This window comes from Crocodylus porosus, unplaced genomic scaffold (assembly GCF_001723895.1).
Source record: "Crocodylus porosus isolate Cpor-Errol unplaced genomic scaffold, CroPor_comp1, whole genome shotgun sequence".
In the NCBI taxonomy this organism is placed as follows: domain Eukaryota; kingdom Metazoa; phylum Chordata; order Crocodylia; family Crocodylidae; genus Crocodylus; species Crocodylus porosus.
In genome coordinates this window covers 15607812-15618115 of record NW_017728913.1, presented here as the reverse complement: position 1 = coordinate 15618115, position 10304 = coordinate 15607812, and positions in this window count along the sequence as shown.

Genomic DNA, 10304 nt, shown 5'->3' with positions numbered 1-10304 from the left:
CTTAGTAACTTTAAAGTACACTTTTTATGAACCCAGGACACAGTAAGTGTATTATCTGTTCTACTATAATATTATTGTCTTAATGAAGCTGAAAAATGGCAATTACTTTATTGTGATATGTCTGTATAAGAAATATGTTCCATGTGGTACACTAAATAACGACATTTTTTTCAACTGAAAAATATCTATCCTCCACAGAAAATTATTGAACCTGCACATTTTCCTCTAACACTGTTTATCCATTTGATCTTTCCCTTTTCTGCTTCCAACTATTCTTCTTATTTCTTTGCTGGTCAAGTGAGGGTGTGATTTTTACTTTAAGAGCTGAGATTCTAGTTTTAATGTGTATGAAATCAGCTGGGAAATACAGTGTTAGTAATTTCAGTTGGATTATGGAGTGCTCAATTGTCTCTGAAGTGAAGAAGAGTGTTTTTAAACTTCTTGTAAAGATCTTAGCACTGGATTAATTAAAACAGGTCTCTTTTTTGATGTAGTGTGTATTTAACAGAACAAGGCATCTTATTTAGTTTCCTTAAACATAAAACAGTATCTTTATGAGTACATTACTGTAATAAAAAAATCTTTGCTGATATGGATTATAAAACAGCACATATTATTTGAAATAAAATATAGCTGGTAGATACACTATCAAAACCTCAGTAAGTTTCATGTCATTCCATAGATTAATGCAAAACGCTTAACAAATATAGCTAATTCATTTTACTTTATGCATTTAATTAGAACAATATTTTACTCAGAATATTTTTATCAACATGAGGTAAATTACAATATAAATATTAACTTGATTGTTTAGAAGTAGTTGGGTCAAGATTTTATTAAATCTTACTGAATTCCCACAACAGAACTTTTGATTATTTTTATATAATGCTAGTGAATATAACATCTGAAAAGCCTACAGAAAAGCTGTGTGTTTAATTCCTACGTTATCTTAGTTCAGTTTTAATAACTGAAACCATTCTTTTGGTTTGCTTTTTGACTTTTTTAGTATTACTATAGTCAGGACAATAAGCTTAGTGCACAGAAAATGGTGTTAGATGTACTACTATTTTTGAGCAATTTAGGCAATTCATGAAACAAACATTAATAGAAGGTGAGCATGAAGTGTCAAAAACCTATTCTGGTTTTTGTGAGTGAGTAGAAAAGTGTTACCATACGAGTGGAAAAGTGTTACCGTATGAGTGGAAAAGTGTTAACTCTTCAAAGGAAATTAGGCCACTAAGATGACATATGCTGTTGTTTTTCTAAATACTTTTAAGATTATTTCATAATCCATGGTGATAGGAAACAATAATATCAGCAATGCTGTAACATCAATCAACCTTTCTCCTGTATATGCCCTGTAACTGTATACATTCATTATTCTTCTACTTCCCTTCTTGCTATGCGGGCAGAGGAAATATATGACCCTGAGTCTTTGTAGTCAGAATAAGGGTACACAGTAATTTTGGGCAGCTCCTGGAGCTCTTAAAACCTGGCCTGTCCATACATTAACCCCTTAATGTGGTTTAAAGCACTTGTTATGAGGCTAAATTCATGCCAATCCAGGGCAGGATTATCTTGCTACCCAGCTCCTGCTCCATTAAGGTGTGACCACTCCCCACCGCAAATGTGCCATCCAAGTTGAAGTCCTCCACTATCCCAGCATCACTCACACTCCTGTGCGTAGAGCAGGGATACACCCTGTCCTGACTCACCAGCCCTCTAGTGGCAACTCACAGCTACAGCTCCTAGTTCTGCCCCTGCTCACCAGTCCTCTAGAGGTGAATTACAGCTCTGCAGGTAGCAGACAACCAGAAAAGGTTTCTAGGCTAAGGGTGTGACTGCTTCAAACTCCAAGCTAGCACAAACACTCAGCTCACCGCATTAGGTGTAACAAGGCTGTGTACACAGATTGAAGATTACTTCTTTGCAGCTCTCAGAAATGAAGATAAAGATAAAGAACCCATCCCATGATCAAGCACCTTTGATGAAACCTAAGTGACTACAGTTACCTTAAAAAATACTCTACTTTTGATAAGTAGGTCCTTTCACCATAGTATTCAGAGTATTCTAAAACTTCGTGCGAGTTCACTGTTTCGGAATAATTACTATCAATAATACTGTGATAGCATTACTCAGTTACAAAAGCAAGTGAAAAGTTCTTAAGGAGGACCACCCTTAAGTAGGCATTACCAAGTAATAGGAAATGGTGCCTCTGGCTATCAGTGTGATGAACAATAGATCACACAATGAGACAAAATATAATATTGTATTCTTTATCCTTTACTTTCTAAAACCTATTAATTACCTTAGATGAACCTACACATGTGTTTTAATGTAGAGTTGACTCATTAGCTCCACAGTAAAGCATCACAATTTACAAGTGCATCTGTATTGGGGTGCAGTTAATTAATTAACTCCACTGAAGGATAGTATTCTCCTGGGACAAGTACTATCCTATAGTGCAGTAATTACTTGTGCTCAAACCCACATATAGACTGTGACTGGGGCTGGTTGGCACATGAGGGTGCTCCAGTTCAGGGGCTGCCTACTGTCAAACCCTTCTCCCTTGTGCCCCAGCCAGCCCCTCTGCTGCCCACTGCTGCCACCTGGAGCCTAGGGCTGACCTTTTGAGTCTGCTGCCAGCCCAGGGCTGCTCAACCCTGGCTTGACTTGCTGTGGCCCTGGGCACATGTAAAGATGCTGTGCCCTGGAAGCAGCTGACTTTGGTGTAAAATGACCTGAAGTTTATTCAGGTGCATTAATAGCACATGTAGATATGCCCCTTACAAAGCAATTACACAGGATAAGAGATAATCTAGACATCCCTAAAACTGCCACTGGGCAGTTAGCTTTGTACAAATGATTATTCAACTAGTCTTCTTTTTGACAAATGTAATAAGGGGAATAAAAAATTCAGACTTGGATTCAGTGTTCATTGAAATGGAACAATGTAGAATAAGTGTGAGAGAGAAATTTTAAATGTAACTGGGCAAATTGATGTGTGGCACAAAAGGCCAGGACATATGGCACATTCATACCAGGGCAACTTGCATTAGCTGAGTAAACCATTGTAAATTACACCAGTGTTCCTAGCAGATAGAGGATCATGTTTCACTCAGTAGTTACCTCAGTAAACACTCTTGATATTTCTATAGGTGGCAGAAATGAGAGGACAGTGTCGGGGGTGCAGTTCATCTTTACATGTGTAGATATGCATTTGCAACCCTTTTCCCCTTGCCTTACCCACACGCTAGGGCTAAGGACAGAAAATGGTTTAAACATAAACTGGTTTAAGTGATCAGAAACTGGTTTAAACCTGTAACAGAACAGAAGCTCAGTATACATGAACCAGTTTCAAAATGGCTGAAACTGGTTTAAGACAAACATGGTTGAATATAGTATCAGATTTAACTGATTTGGGTCAAACCAGTTTATGAAACTTCTGTTCCAGACCTCTTTTTGGTTCAAGTTAAATCACAGTTCCCCAACATGCTTTGCAGCCCTGGGTTGGGCTGTTCTGTTTGTTCCAGAGAGCAGGGCTGGCCCTGCCCCTCTGCTTCTTAGCTGGTGCAGTGAGAGCTGGCTGACAAGTGGGGGTGGGGGCAAGCCTAGTGGAGGATGTAGCCCAGTCTATGTGGGGGTACTGACTCCACCAGGTAAACCACTGCTGGAGTCTGGGGCCAGAAAGGGGGATTAAATGCCCCTCCCCCTGCTCAAACTTACTGCTGGCTGCACTTGTGGACTACAAATCCCAGTGGCACCTGGAAGCAGGAAGAGTAAGTGATGAGTAACCCTGCATGATCCTGTTGCTGTAATTTTGGACTGTAAATCCTAGACAGCTTGGGAGCAGCAGGAAGAGGAAGTGAACACACAGCCAGAGAGCTGTATTCTAGTGCCCTCTGGCTTGTGATCTGAGCCACTGCAGGCATGTGGTTGCATTTCCTGAATCAAACGTAAATGTCTGTTCACTTCTGTATCAATTTAATCTGTGCAGTTTAGACTAATTTGTAAACACAGAATCGATTCAGTCTTGGGCTTTTTGACTGTCTGTACTTAGTCACAGTGGTAGGCATTAAAAAGTCAGCATTCACTAGTAGGTGTCTCACTTTGGTGAACGCAACAGTTATCTCCTGGACTTGTGGACTTCAAACAAGAAACAGCCATGTCTGCCTTAACACAAATCTTGATTTATTGAAATGGTGACCCTTGCATATGCTAAACTGGTAAATTCAAAGCCATCAAAATGAGTGCTCTATTTATTGTTCTCATAGCTAATATAGCTTCTAATATTAGATAAAAATCAGTAGTGACGTACCTGGGTTATGGCTCTGAGGGTGGAAACGGATGTCACCTTTGTGCCCCCATAAAAAATTTTATGGGGGCACAAAGGCCAAGCAAACAGAAGTCCATACCCCTTGTCACACCATAAATACCCACAATTTCTAGCTGCAACAAAGGTGGTAATAGTTTCTGCCACTTTATTGCAGTAGCTGTCTGTTTGCTTTATGGCGCAAGAACTCTGGCAACCCAGAGCTTCCCACAGTCTCCAGCCATCCCAGGTAGGAACTCCTGGGGCTTGAGGAGCCTAATCACGTGTGCCCCATGAATATCTGTGCAGGACTGGGCACCTCAAGCTCTGCAAGTCCCTGCCCAGCTTTGTCCTCTTACAGTGATAGCCCTGAGCAATCTCTGAGGTGTGTCTTTGTAAGCATGGAATGTGTCACCTGTTGCCCTGTGGGATCAGGATTCTGCCTGGTGTGGGACAGTGGGCTATATGAATTTTGCCAAATGAAGTGAAACAGCTGTGGTGGGACACATCCACCACTGCTGATCTGCTTCCTTTGGGTGATGTCTGTTTATACCCTGAGGGTGGAGGGAACACAAAACAAAGCAAATGCTGCTTGAACAAAGCTCCAGGCAAGAACAGATGGAGAAAGAGAGGCTGTGCTAAGGCTTTTCCTTTAGCAAATCAGCTCAGTTCCTGGTTCTGCCCAATTTGTTGTATGACTTAATCATTCTGTGCCTCCTTTCCCCTATGTTAAAAATGGGATGATATTGTCACTGCTTATAGTGGCATTATGGCAATTATTTTATTCGTGTTTTCTGGTGGCCACAAATGATGTTTCTTGTTTTAGAAAAGACTTCATTTCTCTAATGGTTACAATTATAATGAAGGATGCAGAAGTATGGAAGATGTGAAGAGTGTTGATTCCTACAGCACTTTTCTTATATCAGATATTCCCACCAACCTTTTCCCCCTGGTTACACATAAATATTGTACAGCTCCCAGTGTGTGTGGGTACAATGGACTGGGATGGCTGGAGACTGTGGGAAGCTCTGGGCTGCCAGAGATCTTGTGCCATAAAGCAAACAGACATGCAAAAATACAAATTCTATGGGGAAAGGCAAATCAAACAAATAATCTTATTCTTTTCAGTCACACTCAGAATCTTTTTTTCTCTAACTTTCTAACTTTCTCTAACTTTCTTATAACTTTTACAATAAACCATTCATGGACTTTCAGGCCCCAGAAGATATATGAAGTTTTTCTTTAGAATTAACCTGAAGTTTGGCCAGGAACAGTAAATCTGCTTCCTCTCATTCATCCAAAGAAACCTGTTTAATGTCTCAGAGTTCTCTTTTCTTAACTGAGTCAAGGGATTGAAATCAGAAAAGATAAAAACTCTGTCCTGCACATTTTCCTCCCAACCACTAGCCACCTGCAGTCTGGTGGTTGTGAGGATTTCAATTAATGTTCATCCTAAATCTTTTCTCCAGTTCCCCCTTCTTTTCTACCGCCTCCCCCTCCCCCTTTCCTGGAAATCTGACAGCATTTTTGCAGTTTTTACTAGCACTTCTATATTAATTGATTTCAGGATCCATTTTAAACTGGCCTTAAAAAATTGCTTTCTTGCTTAGCTCCAAGATACTTAACAGAATATACCTTTACTGCTATTGCTACTATTCTTTCAGATTTCATCAGGATTCTGTTTCCCCTTCACCCAATATTTTTATTGTTGGTATAAAATCCTTCTTTTCTGATGCCTTTTCCATCTTGAACAGCATTCCTGAATGCTCTCTATGATCTTGATTTTCATTCATTCCAAGGTCCCCTTTGTGCCTCTTGCAATGTATAAGGACATCTTTATGTGGTAAGCTTACCATGCTTGGCAGTGACACCCTCAAACACTTTGCACTCCATCATGCAGGCTACATCCTAACCTGTGAGCAGCGTAGGTATGTCCTGCGCAAATTAGCCTGGAATTAGGATAATAGGTAGTTTTACTCAGCAGTGTTGCTTACCAGTCAAGAATTCAGACAAGACAGAGGTGATGGTGAGCAGACTGCACTACTGAGAGAGGACTGGGACACCTGTCATGGATGGAGTTGAGCCTCCCCCTGTCATTCAGGTTCATAGCCTTGTGTCCTTTGGTACACCTGCATCTTCAAGCAGTGATTAGGACCACCTTTCATTAACTCTGGTGAGAAGGCTGTGACTCGGTCTTTCAAATTTGAATCTGGCCATCATCCATAACTTTGTAATCTTGAGGCTAGACTATTGCCATGTGCTCTATGTAGGACAGCTCTTGAAGACAACTGGGAAGCTGTAGCTGGTGCAAAATACAGCAGTCCACTTTCTTATGGGGGTGGGTCACCAGGAGCATATAACTCCAGTGCTCCAGGGTCTGCACTGGCTTCCAATAGCTTTCTATGTCCCCTTAATTTTTTTTTCCTTCAACTAACTCCATCATTGGAGGTTGTTTAAAAAAAGTAGATGTGACCACATTTCTCCTTTTGGGGTATGTTCTCTGCACTTTTGGCAAAGGTCTGCTAGATTAGGAGGTGATCCTTATGCCCACCCCTATCCCTGCACCGTATATGCTCCTGCCTGCCATGACTTGATGGTAACTGAGAGTTCTGGAATTGCATGACAGTGCTGCTCTCAGGGTTCCCCTCCCTTTCTTTAACCTTGCCTATTTCAGGTACTCTTGCTCCCCCTGTTACTCGCAGGATACTTTGGGAGGCTTCTGCCTTGGAGTTCACCCCTGTAATTCAAAGTCCGCCTTCGGAAAATGAACCACAACCCCCGCACACACACACACACACAACTGAAATACTGTCCTCCCCAAGACTGGAGCTTTACCTCCCAGTAGTCAAGCTGGAAGACAGGGCATACTGTCTCTTTAACAGTCTTTTGCTTTCTGCCTGGCTCTATCTCTCTGTCACTGCATTCCTGTTCCACTTTTACTGGACTTCCACCAGCCAGCTGATCCTCTTCAGAGTCCAGTAGAGACCTTGGTTCTCAACCTGCTACAGTTCCCTTCATCCCTGCCTGCAGTTGTCTTGCCAGTGAGGTCAATCCTCTCAGGGTGTCCAGAGCCTGTGAATAACAAGAGTTTGCTGGTTTCACACTAGCTTCCCTGGCTTCTTCTCAGAACCTGTCAGCTCCCGTCTCTCCTAGCTACTGCCTCTGGCTTCCCTTTCCTACCCCCAGCCAGCTGCCTCTTATCTCCTCATTATCTCCCTACCCTTCCATGACCCATCTCTAAAGGTGCAGACAGAAGTGCAGCTTGCCACTGAACCTCATAGTGCTTTGCAGGAAATGCCATGAGTTACAGTGATCCTCTGGACCCAACAGATGCTCACTGTTGGGTCCTGGGTGTCGGGGGTTTCAGATGCAGTTTGGAGTGGCCGTGAGTCTGCAGCCTTTCTCCTCTAGCTTGGCCTCATCCCCTCTCCCAGCTCCAGCTATGTTCTCAGAATGGGAGGGAAGGAAAGGAGCTGAGGGATTTTGATCTGGGTTTTTTTCAGGCAGTGCTGGAGGGTGAAACAGCTGAATTGGAGTCTCCCTGAGGTGGAGGGGTGGCTCCTGTCTCCAATTCACCTGCCCCACCCTCCAGCACCATCTGGGCAACCTTCAGTATGAGCTCTCTCCACTCCCTTCCCCCCCCTATTCTGAAAACAGTGCCAGGAGTAGGGCTGCCCAGCTTTGCTCCAGGCACGCACAGATACAAGTTAATGAAGGTGCTCCACTTCATGGAGCATCTTCATTTGAACCCTTATGTAATGAGGGTTCAGATTGTCATGGGACTGGGCTCTTTTAAAGCACTCTTCAGCAGTGCACTTGTGTTTGGTCATGGCTGTAGAGTACTTTCAGGGGCCAGATTTGGTGAAAATTGTCACTTTAGTCTGTGCCTTTAATTAGCAACCACCTGTTCTGGTTTTCTCTGAAGCCTCTTAAGAAACCACTGCACTCCCTCCCTGGACATAATTTCTGCTCTTTTTTCCTCCATTCTACCCTCAACCTCCTAACAGGGTTAGGGTTCCCTGTTACAGTATTTTAGATAGAATTACATATAGTTCTTGCTACTTTGCAATAGGGTGATGGGCCAGATGTTTTCTATGTTTCCATTCATGTCTTCTATGACTCCACATCTCATTTTGGTTTAGATAGTGAAGCCAACAAGTCAAGCAGAGCCTACAGGCATATTTAAGTCCAAGAGGAAATGTCAAGATGCATATTGGAGCCAGAGAACTCAGATTTTTAACAGTTATAGCACTTTACATGAATGAAGCTTGAAGTGGTACCACCATGGCTTCCTGACTCTTCTGCCCCCCACCTAAGCTCTTGTTATGGCTTTTCCACATAACCCCATGCTATAGAGAGGAGGGTACAGAAGACTGGCTGCTCTAGATGATTGATACACTGAGCTTATTCTTGTGCTGCATGCACATTGGTGCCTAAGTGGTAGTTCAGTGAAGCAAATGGAACAAATTAAATGATTAAAGTTAGGCCTGTGCTCAAATATCCTTCTGAAAGAGCAGGTCATCAAGAGCAGGAAACGCCTTGCTGGACTTGATGTTAGCTACAGGGGATGACCTGGTGAGGAATCTGCAGGTACAAGGAGCTAGGAGCAGCGGGGAGAGGAAGGACACAGGCACACGTGTGTCTTAGACACACGTGTGCCCCCTTACCTGACCCGGAGCGGAGGTGAGAGCAGCAGAAGCAAACGGAGCAGCAGCGGGGGCAGGAGCAGCTGATCCCCCTAAGGTAAGTGGGGCAGAGGGACCGACACAGCTGAGCAGGATCCCCCCGGATCCCTCTTAGCTGAGCCGGTAGGGAGCCGCGTGAACACAGCATGCAAACAGGCATGGTCTGTAAGAGCACACCGGTGTTTGCGCCGGCATTTGCACCGGAGGGAGAGCAGGAGGGACCCAGAGGCCGACTTGTGTTAGCGAGGGCCAGGGGACCTGAACTCAGTTAGAAACTCCTGGAGTGCTACCAGGGCCCCTGCCTGGGGGGTGCGGCCTTTCCGGGGCTTGTCTGAGGCCTCCACCCAGACGGAGCCCACGGGGGGGCTGGCGTCCCCCAACCCCCTGGCCTGTGGGAGCTGCCCAGCAAGGCCTGGTGGGGCAGGGACTGGAGACCCCCACACCTGTCCTGCAGGCGCCCACCTTAGGGCCCTGGATGCATGGGTGAGGGAGCTCCAGGAGGATGTTAGCAGGCTGAGGGGAATCAGGGAGGCAGAGGAAGAAATTGACAGCTATTTTCTTTCCCTGCAGGGTTGTACAACCAAGGAGGATGCACCTCAAGATGAGCCCTCCACTGCTAAGTGGCAGATGGTCACCTCCCACGCCAGGGCTGCTCGAGACATGGAAACACCAGTTCCTACAGTCCAGCTGGAGAGCAGGTACGAAGCCCTGGGAGCCCTGGAGGAGGAGGACGGAGAGGACAAAACCGGGGAGGGGGCAACTCCATGCTCACTGCGTCCTGTGCAAGCTGAAGGAGGCAAGAAGGCCAGGAGGAAGAAGCGTCATGTGATCGTCATTGGTGACTCCATCCTGAGAGGTATGGAGGGCCCCATCTGTCGCCGGGACCCCTCGGCATGCAAGGTATACTGCCTACCTGGAGCGAGGATTCAGGACCTGAAAGGGATGCTCCAGACCGTAATCCAGCCCACCGGTTATTACCCCATGGTCCTAGTCCATGTGGGCACTAACAATGCAGCCAGGAGGAGCCCTGATCACCTGATGGAGGACTACCAAGCTCTGGGGTGCATGCTGAAGGAGATGGGCGCACAGGTGGTTTTCTTGTCTATCCTGCCAGTGAGTGGACAAGGCAGACGGCATGAAGCGTGCATCGTGGAGACCAACTGGCGGCTACAGGAATGGTGCTTCGAGGAGGGCTTTGGCTTCCTCAGCCACGACCGGCACATCACGACGAGAGACATGCTGGGATGGGATGGGCTCCACCTTTCCCCTAAAGGTAAGCATGTGTTCTCTTCTAGGTTGGCGGACCT